Source organism: Cynocephalus volans, chromosome 3, assembly GCF_027409185.1.
Source record: "Cynocephalus volans isolate mCynVol1 chromosome 3, mCynVol1.pri, whole genome shotgun sequence".
In the NCBI taxonomy this organism is placed as follows: Eukaryota; Metazoa; Chordata; class Mammalia; order Dermoptera; family Cynocephalidae; genus Cynocephalus; species Cynocephalus volans.
This window is the reverse complement of record NC_084462.1, coordinates 75,168,362-75,178,523: the sequence shown is the minus strand read 5'-3', so window position 1 is coordinate 75,178,523 and position 10,162 is coordinate 75,168,362. Positions and strand designations below refer to the sequence as shown.

General features: G+C 42.7%; 1 protein-coding gene across 3 annotated transcripts in view; it reads left to right on the top strand.

Annotated features, from left to right (window-relative positions):
- Positions 1 to 396: 396 nt before the first annotated feature.
- ZNF609 (zinc finger protein 609) overlaps positions 397 to 10,162 on the top strand; it is a 228,673-nt gene continuing 218,907 nt past the window's right edge. For all 3 annotated transcript variants that reach the window (XM_063089751.1, XM_063089750.1, XM_063089749.1), the window contains exon 1: positions 397 to 484. The gene's annotated coding sequence lies outside the window, so the exon portion shown is untranslated. The remainder of the gene's footprint in view (positions 485 to 10,162) is intronic.

Here is a 10,162-nt window from a genome sequence, read left to right as displayed (position 1 = left end):
CTCCAATCCAGGTCTCTTTGAGTTTATCTGTCTGTTTTAACCGGCTCGCCGGATTTTCCAGCATTCCCCAAGCTACAACTCTCTAATCCGGGCTCCGGGTGACCGCGCATTCCGAGACCCAGGATTTGGCTCCTTTATCCAGGTTCCGGGTTTCCTCTGCGCTCACCCACTCCAGACTCCACACCAGCACGGGATGCGGATCCGAGGGCCCGGTAGTCCAGTATCCGGGTCTTCCGAGCGGCCCTGGTTGTCCCGGATCGTGGCGGCGGTGGCGGCGGCGGCTGAGGGACCCACGGCCCCGGACACAGCGGCACCGGCCGGGCGGGGCGGAGCAGCGCGGGGAGGGGGCGGAGGGCCGGAGCCGGGGTGGGGTGGGGGGAGGGGCCGCGGGAACGGATGGCGGCCTGGGCCCCATAGCAGCGGCGGGTCTACGGCCCGGGGCCCCGGGCGGGCGGAGGTGGCGGCTCCCGGGACCGGCCGCGCGGTGAGTCCGGAGCTTTGTGTGGAGCCGGGGCTGGGGGAGGAGAGAGGCTGCGGCGCCGTTGGGGCCTGGGGCTGAGGGGAGGCGAGGAGGGCCGGGGGCAGCGGCGCCTGACGGAGGAAGTGGGGGTTGGGGGGCCGGGTGGAGCGAAGGGAAGGTGTCTAAGGCGGGGAGGGGGGTGCTGCGTGGGTGGGGGAGGGGGTATGGGGGGGCGCAAGGTGAAGTTCAAAGCATGGCCCGGGCCGGTTCAGGGTGAGGGTAGGGGTGCCCGGGGGGGATTAGTGTCTGGCCAGGTTGTAGGGACAGGCCAGAGAGTTTCTGAGGCGGATCTGGGTATATTGAGGGTGCCCCAGGCAACTGGGGCTAGTCAGGGAGTTGGTGGTTCAGAGCGAGGGTCTGTAAGCAGGACGTATGCGCGGCCCAGGACGGGGGGGAGCAAGGTGGCTGGGAGCGTGCAGTAAGTAGATTGTGGGTGTGTGGCCTCTTCCAATCTTCAGGTCACATTTACTCCTGTCCATTTCTTCAAGATGGAGGGATCCCTGGGCCTGGACCTTAACTGCTATCCTTGTACCCCTGGGAGGGTTTGTGACCCTGTCCTGTTTGGAAAACCCTTGCTGCCCTCTTTTCCCTTTATGTGTAATTACGGTTGGATCATCTCTGTGCTTTGCTCAGATTCTCCTTCCTCCCTCTGGGGTTGAGGAGGAGGAGACACATCTGACCAATTAATGTGTGTTTGTGAAACAGGCAGCAGCAAACAGTCATTTCAGCTTCTAGGAATTAGGCTCACACAGGGTGGAGAGATCAGAGCCCTTCAGGGGGAATATTTCTGAACAAATCACAGATAATTAAATTCTCTAAGAAACAGCTTTCTACCTAAATCGAGTGGGAAAGATGGGAGAGAAAGCCTGTGTTTCTAGCCATGTGTCCCGAGCCCCAGGGATTGAGAAGAGTCCCCAAGCCTCCACAGGCCTCTCTTTTCTGTATTAGGCTTTGCTCTGCAGCCTTGAGTTAATTTCACCCCTGCTGCTTTGTCTTGGGGGAGGGAGTTCTGGTTTAGGCTGTTGTGAGGAGATGACTGTTCTGCTGCCACACACAATAGTCGTGTCATTTTATAGGGAGTGCTACCCCAAGGCTGAGAACTGCTGCAGCAGAGATAAACCGGTCCCTCTCACCCGCCTATTGTGTACACAGTGAAGGTCATAGGTTCAAGTCTTGTCTGAGAGCTTTGGATATGCTCCATCTCCCAGGCTCCTCAGTGCCATTTTCTTCCTTTTCCAGACTGGGGCTTGCCATTGGAGGAGGCCAGACAGAAAGGCTCTTCTTTTTGAGTGAGGAACAATACAGAGCTCATTGGCACACATTTTTCAGAAGAATAGGGAATGCCAGCCATGTTGTGCCTGCCTCTTTGGCTAGCCTGTACTGAGTTGTGGAGGAATAGTGTCTGGGAGACTCAGCCCTGATGTTTGTGTCAGCCCTTTGAAGAAGAGGACTCCAAGGGGAGATTTCTATTCTTACTTGAACCATCATATTTAATTCTTTTTATAGAGATGGGACACTCATGCAATGATTTTTGCTTGTTCATGAATACCACTAAAAACCTGTGCAGGGTTAAGATGGGGAGTCAAAGACCAAGTACCTTTTTTTTTTTTTTTTTTTTTTTGTCTTTGTTGTGACCAGTAAGGGGATCAACCCTTGGCTTGGTGTCGCCCGCACCGCGCTCAGCCAGTGAGCGCACCAGCCATCCCTATATAGGATCCGAACCTGCGGCGGGAGCGTCGCTGCACCCCCAAGAGCTGCACTCTCCCAAGTGCGCCACGGGGCCGGCCCCCAAGTACCTTTTTAATGGTGACTTCCTGGTCAATAATAATTGCACAACAAAAAAGCCACAGAATTTGCCTATCTGGGCAAGGGCTGTGGGAAAAAAACAACTTTCCTTTTACTGTTTATTTTAACTCCCAGTGAAAGGAGATGACTCTCATCATGCAGATGGCCCATATCTGCCTCTGTATTTAGGAAGAAATTTGCCAAAGAGATGAACATTAAAAAAATCATTTAGGGCTTGGGGATGATTAATGAGAGAAAAACAAGAACAAACTGCTGTAGAAGGAATCCTGTTCTTGTATATATGCCATAGAAGTGCCCAAATAGTGTTTAGGTTCTAATAGTTGTGTAAAAAAAGTATTTGGGGCTAGAAAAGAGGTTTTTTTTGTTTTTTGTTTTTAACAAAGAATAGATTAGTAATAAAACTCATTGTGAGAAGGGAATTGTATACAGTACACTGTACACAATAGCCAGCTATTTCCCATAGGGTATTGTTTTAGCCATTCATTTTCGTAAAGGTCTTTGTGAGGCATTGAGTCTGACTATGGTACCTCCCTCATCCCTCTATTTTAGTTTCTTAAACTGATGGCCTGCCACTTAGGTGTTGGGCTTTTGATAGTAGGGAACAGGTTGTTTCTGACCTTTATATTTTTTGATGACAGATCTGCCTTAAGGCCTTACTGGAGGTGTTATCTGTCTGTAGACTATTTCCAAGTATATGTCCTAGGTCTCTGAGTGAAGCCTCAGCTAAACTGAGTCCAAAGTTTTTGCTCTTGGGCTGTTGGCATTTATTTCTGAATGCTGTCAGGTGACAGTGAAAAGCAGAAGCCTGAGATTAAATTTGCACTGATTAGAGTTAGTGGCTTCAGAGTTGGGCCCTTGCCACAAGGAATCTTACATGTGTCTTCTGATTGTGACCATCTTTCAGAAAGCCCTTTTTTATTTTTCCCCCAGCTTGTTGGTAGAAAATAATTCCTTTTGCGAGATCTAAATAGCTGAACTTATTTTGTATGAGGATATGGAAGCATAATTTTGGCTCCTGATACCAATTATGTTGCAATTAGCATATAGGAACTAAATGACTAGAATAGGATAATTTGTTGAGGGGTTTACTGATTGCTCAGTCAAGTGGAAGTGCCACTCCTTATTTATTTGACTCCCAACACTACTTCCTGAGCTCAGCCATGGAGACTAAGGAATGATACGTGCTCTCCAGAAGTTCCCACTCTGCTTTCTGTCTCTAGTTACTTCTCTGCCAGCTACCTTAGTACTTCTACTGCCATTTCTCCTGCTCCAAAGGTAGCTAAGCAATTGTTATTTCCCTTGTGGAAAATTGGGTAGTGATGGGAATCCTGCCAGGCAGATGGGGCCATACCGAGAAAAGGCAGCCTTCTGTTGTATGGCAAGTTTTCTTTTCAGCAGCTAATTCTCCTTTCTACTTGATTTTTAAAAACAAAGAATAACAAAAAACCCCACAAACTACAAAATCACATAATGTACTAAATATGACTTCATGATAGAAGTTGGTGGTGACGGACAAAATGAAGATAGGTGATGCTGATTGGCAGGTTGTGGGTCCACTAAGTGTCAGTGAAAGACTCTTTTCACTAGGGAACAGGTAGTTCACCAAAGCACCTGCCTAGTTGGGCATGTGGAATTGTCAGCAGCTGTGCAGCTGAAGAGAGATTATGAGCAGGTGGTTGAGGAATCACATGCCACAGTAACAAGAAAATACTTGGCCTTCCGTGGTTTAGGTTCAGTTCATGTGTGTGAAATTGCACTTTGTTTCACATTTCTTAATGCCTGTTGTTTGTTGATTGTTAGGGAGATGATAATGGAATAGAGAAAAGAGATTCTTCTATCTCTGTTTTACATTACTGAGTAGCATGCCCTAGATATGGTCCTATAGTCCCTGTTGTATTTCTCGGAGCTCTGGGTTTATGCCCTATGATTGGGAAGGAAATAGTGGTAATTCAGTGTTTCTAGTTCCTGTTTATTAGAGGGAAAAGGGAAGGAGAAATTTCTTTGCTTTCAGTGTGGTGAAAATTATTTAGCCCACAGGAAGGATACCCAGTAGGTTTTATGGAAAGAATATAATTGACTTTTTGTGTTAGGTCTACCTGACATGCCTTGCTCAGGAAATTTGCATGTATTTTTATTTTATGAATGTACTTCTCCACATGAGGTTTGCATCTCTTCAGTTGTTTGTTTTATTCAATTTTTAGTTTCACTCAGAACCTTTGTAACTCTTTTCTCTGACATTGAGGTTAACTTACTTGTTAGAACCAAATCATCACCAGAGGACCAAATGATGTTAAGGAAGTATCTCTACTAAATATTTATCTTAAAAACAAGTATAGCATTATCTTATAAACAAGAAGACTTTCTATTTTGAGGTTTTTCTGAAAATTCCCAGGTTTTCTCTTATAGATTATCATATGATTTTATTTTTATTTCATGTGTAGGCAATGCCATAAAGCCTAAGATTTATAAACAAGTAAGTTGATGTTTATTTTCTGACCTCTTTAGTAACTTCCAGACGTTTTCTGTATTAGGTCCACAGGGTGTTTGCTCCTTCTGTTGGAAAACACATACACATGCATGCACACTCGAACAACATCTAATGGAATTCACAGGGTACTAATTAACAGTTGGTTGAAGGCAAATAAGTCATATTAACTTTTAGAGTTCAGAAATCCCTATCCCCAGCCCAAGTAGAGTGAAGTTTATGACCTGTTTGTCAGAGAGAGAGAGAGAGATGATTGATTTTAGGGAAAGTGAGGCAGACTATGACTCTGAGGCCAGGGCACATAGACCACTGCATAGACAAAGACATTTGCAAGAATCTGCCTAAACCTAGTTTGTAGCATAGTTTTAAGTGGAAGTCAGTTACAGCAGTTAATTGTCTAGTATTCACTTCTGGGAAAGAATATAAACTTCTTGATTTCCCTGTGTGAAGCCATCACAGTTTTTTTTTGTTTGCTTGTTTTTATAAAAACTGTTAACAAACAACCGTATCCTTTCCTAGCATTCTTAGTAGCTTTTTTCCTCATGTTTCTCCCCCTCTCCCATCTCTCATCCCAGTTCTCTGCTCTGAAGAGTTCTCTAGCAGCTTGGAAACACTCTAATTACTGTAGCTATTATAGTCACAACCCAGATCCTTCTCCTCCTTCCCTCTCACCCCTTTCTGTCTTCCTTCCCTCCCTCCCCTCACTCTAGCAGCAGGAGTTGAACTGCAGTCTCATGAGCACAGTCAGATCTATGAATGAGCTTTATATCTTGTTAAGGCAGAACTCCAGATCCAACAGGGCAATTTTTCATGGTTCTCTTGCTGTTTGTTCTTGGATCAGAGTCCCAGAAATAAGAGATGGCGAAAACCTACTAGGTCATATCTAGTCCAGCACTCAGGGGCAAACCTAGGATTTTTCTCTTGTCTCTGAGAGAATTTTTTCCTTCTTTCTTTTGCAGGTGAAAGCTGTCTGATGCCAGACAAGCTCTGAAACAGCTTTCTTTTTATGATGCTCTCTGGTCATTACTGTCTGGCCAACTTCTCTCTTGGATTTTTATTCTTACTCCATTTTTAGGATTACTTGCTTCCAGTAATACCTCCACCCCTTCAACTTCTGTCCTTTCTTCTTGATTGTTGGCATCACATTTGTGGGTTCCTTTTGTACCATCAGTTATCTGTGCCAGAAGTATCACTTTTTCAACCTTTGCCACAAGGGTCATTGTAGCCTTCTTTTAAGGAGGTACATTTGAGGGAAGCACAGAACACACATTCTAGCAGGTGGTAGTTAATAAAATGCTTCAGAAGATAGGTGCCAGGTTGCACCTTTAAGAAACCCCTGTACTTTATAAACATATGTTGCTTCTTTCTGTTTGATTCGGGATACTTCTTGTTCTAACACTTTGTTCTCTTTATGTGGATAAATTTTATTTTTGTGTGGCTTGGTTACAGTCAAGATATTGTCTGATCTAATAGTGTTATGTTTTCTTAATAGTGTAGCTTTTCAAAACATAGGGGAAAAAACATAGACTTGGGAGTCATAAAACCCAGGTTCTGATGATTACTATGCCTCTAACTAGCTGTGTGACCTTGTGTAAGTCACTCCTGTTTTCAGTCTCCTCATCTGTGAAATGAGCACATAGAACAAGATGAACTCTCAGGTTCCATGTAGTTGTAGAGTTTCGTGATATCAACATTATGATGGAAGAACAGGGCAAAAATGGTTGACGTAAGTGAACAGTCTTTTATTGCTGGGTCAGAAATATAGTCAGTGTTCAGAAGGGCTAATGAGTGCAGCAGTCTTAGTTCCCTGGGACTTGACTGTCACTCCTCTTTGATGTGTTTGGAAAGCTGTACTTTTTATTAGGCCATCTTTTTTTTTGGAGGATCTTACACCCTCATTGTGCAGACTTACCACATATATCTTTTTCTAGTATGTTTCAGACATAGGAGTGGGACTCAGATAGCTGCAGAAAAGGAACCTCAGCTTGTGAGAAGGAAATCATACCTGGAAGGGTCTGCCAGATATTAATTAGAAGTAACTTTGTGCGTTTAATCAGGGATCTCATAATTTCTTATATCTGAAATCTTTGAGTTGAATGAGACTGTGGAGGATGGTTGGGCATTTTTCCATTTTTGGCCAGTCAATGTAAACCCTGCTTTGCATTAAATTCTTGGGACTGAGTACAAGTTGCCCACAGTGTTTTGTTTGGAAAATAAAATTGTGTTATTTTTAATGTTGAAAATGCAAATTGGTGACATTTGATAAAGTATGACTAACAAGTGAGGGGGTGGTATCTTGGAAATACCCCCTAAAAGGGACAAAGAGATCGAAAGCTGGTAGATGACTGTGGGAACTTTGAGACTGAGAGTAATGTTAGGAAATCTTTCCTTTCAAGCAGTTTTAAGGGAATAAAATTGCAAAACCAAGTTGTTAATTCCCCAAGTTAGGATTTTTATCTCCATTTCCCAATTAATTCTTGCATTTGGTACTTCCGATAGCGGCTATTTATTGAATATTAAAAGGATGATGGTTATTTTGTTATTTGTTTTGTTCATATAGCAAAATCACATTTTTGTTTGTCTTTTGATGGCTTGATGGTATGGGGAGCAAAATCACATGTTTAATCTACCTTTGGACATTGTGGTAGCATTCACTGTTTTAAAATTTGTGCTTAAAACATCCTTTGGTCTGGAATAGAAAAATTTGGTGGGTGTAACCATTCTTTGTTTTGCACTCACAAAAAGTCCTGGAAGTGTTTTGCTTTATTCCCAGCCATCAGTAGCACATCACTAATTTTCAGGTAATCTAAAGGTTATTTTGGAAGTGCTCCACTTGAATGTGGATTAGAAATATAAGTAATTTTTGTAGGTAGGTTAAAAAAAAGTGTCAAGTGGAGCATAGGGATTGGAGCAAGTGTCAAGTGGAGCAAGTGGATTGGAAGGTGCCGTGCAACCTTTGGAAATCAACACAGCATGAAATCTAGATCCTGGCAGTTAAAGCCACATTGCATGCTGGTATTTATAGTTTCTTAGATTGTTGTTCAGTATTTGTAGAGGAAGGCAGCAGTGTCTGCTCTATCTTATGTATGGAGTATAGCCAGTGAGTTTTGGGTATGTTATCAGCAAGATTCCTAGCAACATTCCTAGCTAGGGCGCTTTGAGTCTGGTTAGGAAGAATTTTTGTTTGTGTGAGCAGAAGTGGATGTTCCAGAATATACCTTATAAACTTCAGTTACAAATTCTGAAGTTTAGTGTGAAACTCAGCATTTATCTTTGTTCTGGAACTGATGCTTCTAGAGCAGAGTTCTATAGAACAGTATCAGAAATGGAACTATAAGAGGAGAAATGGAATTGGGAAGCTTATGGGTATATGAATCCAACAGGTATACAGGGATGGGGAAGATTTTTCTACTTGGCATCTGCTTTCAAATGTACTCTAGTCCGTAATTTTTGAAACTTGCCTACCCTTTTCTCTCCTGAGCATTGCTGTTCTTCTAGTTGCTATGGCTCAAAACTTTGGACTCATATTTGGTCCTTTTCTCTTCCTTACCACGTTATCTAATCACTCACCAAATTGGATATCTTGCCATTAAGCCTCACTTTTTTTTATCTGACCCAGTTCAGGTCTTCATCTTCCATGTATTATAGCAATAACTTCATGGCTAATGCCTCTTTCTGTATTCCATACTACATACTGCTGCTATATTACTATAATATTTATTTATTTATTTTTGGCAGCTGGCCAGTACAGGTATAGTACTATAATTTTTATTTATTCGTTTAGCTAATACTTATTGACCACTTATGTGTGAGGCCAGACATAGTCCCTACCTATCCTGTTGGGACTTGTAGTCTAGTGGGGAAGGCAATCAACTAATGAACGTATGATTATGAATTGAAATGCTCCAAAAGAAAAGAATTTGGTTCTAGAAGAGTATGTAACGAAAACGCAACATAGACTTTAAAAATTACTCTTCTGATCGTTTCACTTCTTGTTGAAAAACCTTTAATGGCTCCTATTGCCTACATAAGCTAGCATTCAAGATCCTCTGTGACTTCACCAAACCTGGCATTTCTCAGCCTTATTTCATATATTTCTCATTCTGTCTATATCTTTTTACAGCTATTCTCCCAATTTACCCTGCATTTTTCAGTCTCTGTGTTTTAGTTTTTTTTTCTTTCCTCTTCTGTTGGAATGCCTCTGTTTGCTCCCAAGGCATTCAGCTCCCAAATCCAACCCTTCCTTTAGCCTAGCAAAAAATATCTCCTTCCTGAAGCCTTTCTTACCCTACTTCTTCCCACCCACCTATGTCCAGAATTGTTTTCATCTTCCTTTGCATCTCTTAAACTTTTTACTGGAATCTTTTATAGCACTTTATCACATGTTGTCTTTAATTATATTATTTGTGAAAATATTTTCTTCCTCCCTCATTCTAAGCTCCATAAGACCTGTGTTTCCTCTGTTCCCCATAGCTCTTAGCCCAAAGCTTTATGCCTAATTAATGCTCGCTGAATTGAATTAGAATTTGATACTTGAAAAAAGAAACTTGTGATGTTTTTTTCAGCCCTCCTTTTACGCTAAGGTAGCTTCCATTCAACACATTTTATCCCAAATTGAATAAACTATGAACAAGGAAGACTGTGAAAGCCTTGAGAAATCTTTCAGATTCAAGGACAAGCATTTGTTGCCTTTGCTGCTTGTAGCAGTACTGTGGTTCCATACATCCTAGCTGATGGAAAATTTGGAGGAGGGGGGTGCAGGTGGTAAATGGCAGGTGGAGGCAAGGCAGGTCAGTTACAGGAACCAAACCAATTCTGTTAGAGGAATATAGGCATTGTTGGGTCCTGTAGGTGTTGTTGACCTCTGGGTGGTTTTGTTAGTTTTTCCTGCTTATTTCTTTCATTCCATAAATATTTATTGGATGCCTTCTATATGTGAGGCCTTGTTCTAGCCACTTAAGATCTATGAGTGAACAAAATAGACAAAAAATTCCAACCTCATGGATTTTAACTTTTGGTAGAAGGAGATAGAAATAAACATAATAGTATAGTATAGTATAAAAGGATGATAAATGATGTGGGGAAAAAATAAAGCAGGATAAAGGGGGGTTGGGAATGTGGATGTGGGTGAGGTAGGAGGGTTGCAGCTTTAAGTAAGATGGTCAAAGTAGGCAACTTTGAGGAACATGGTGCTAGTGGGTTACTGGCTTGGTAGGTACTTCCCTGAGGTTGGTAGATGCTCTTCTGTCCAACGGAGAGAAAGAGGCAGTATCTGCAGTTGTTCCAGAGTCCAGCTGACACTGGGGAAATAGCTGCTCTTTATGTTTTTTATTCTGGCTGCTCCTCTGGCT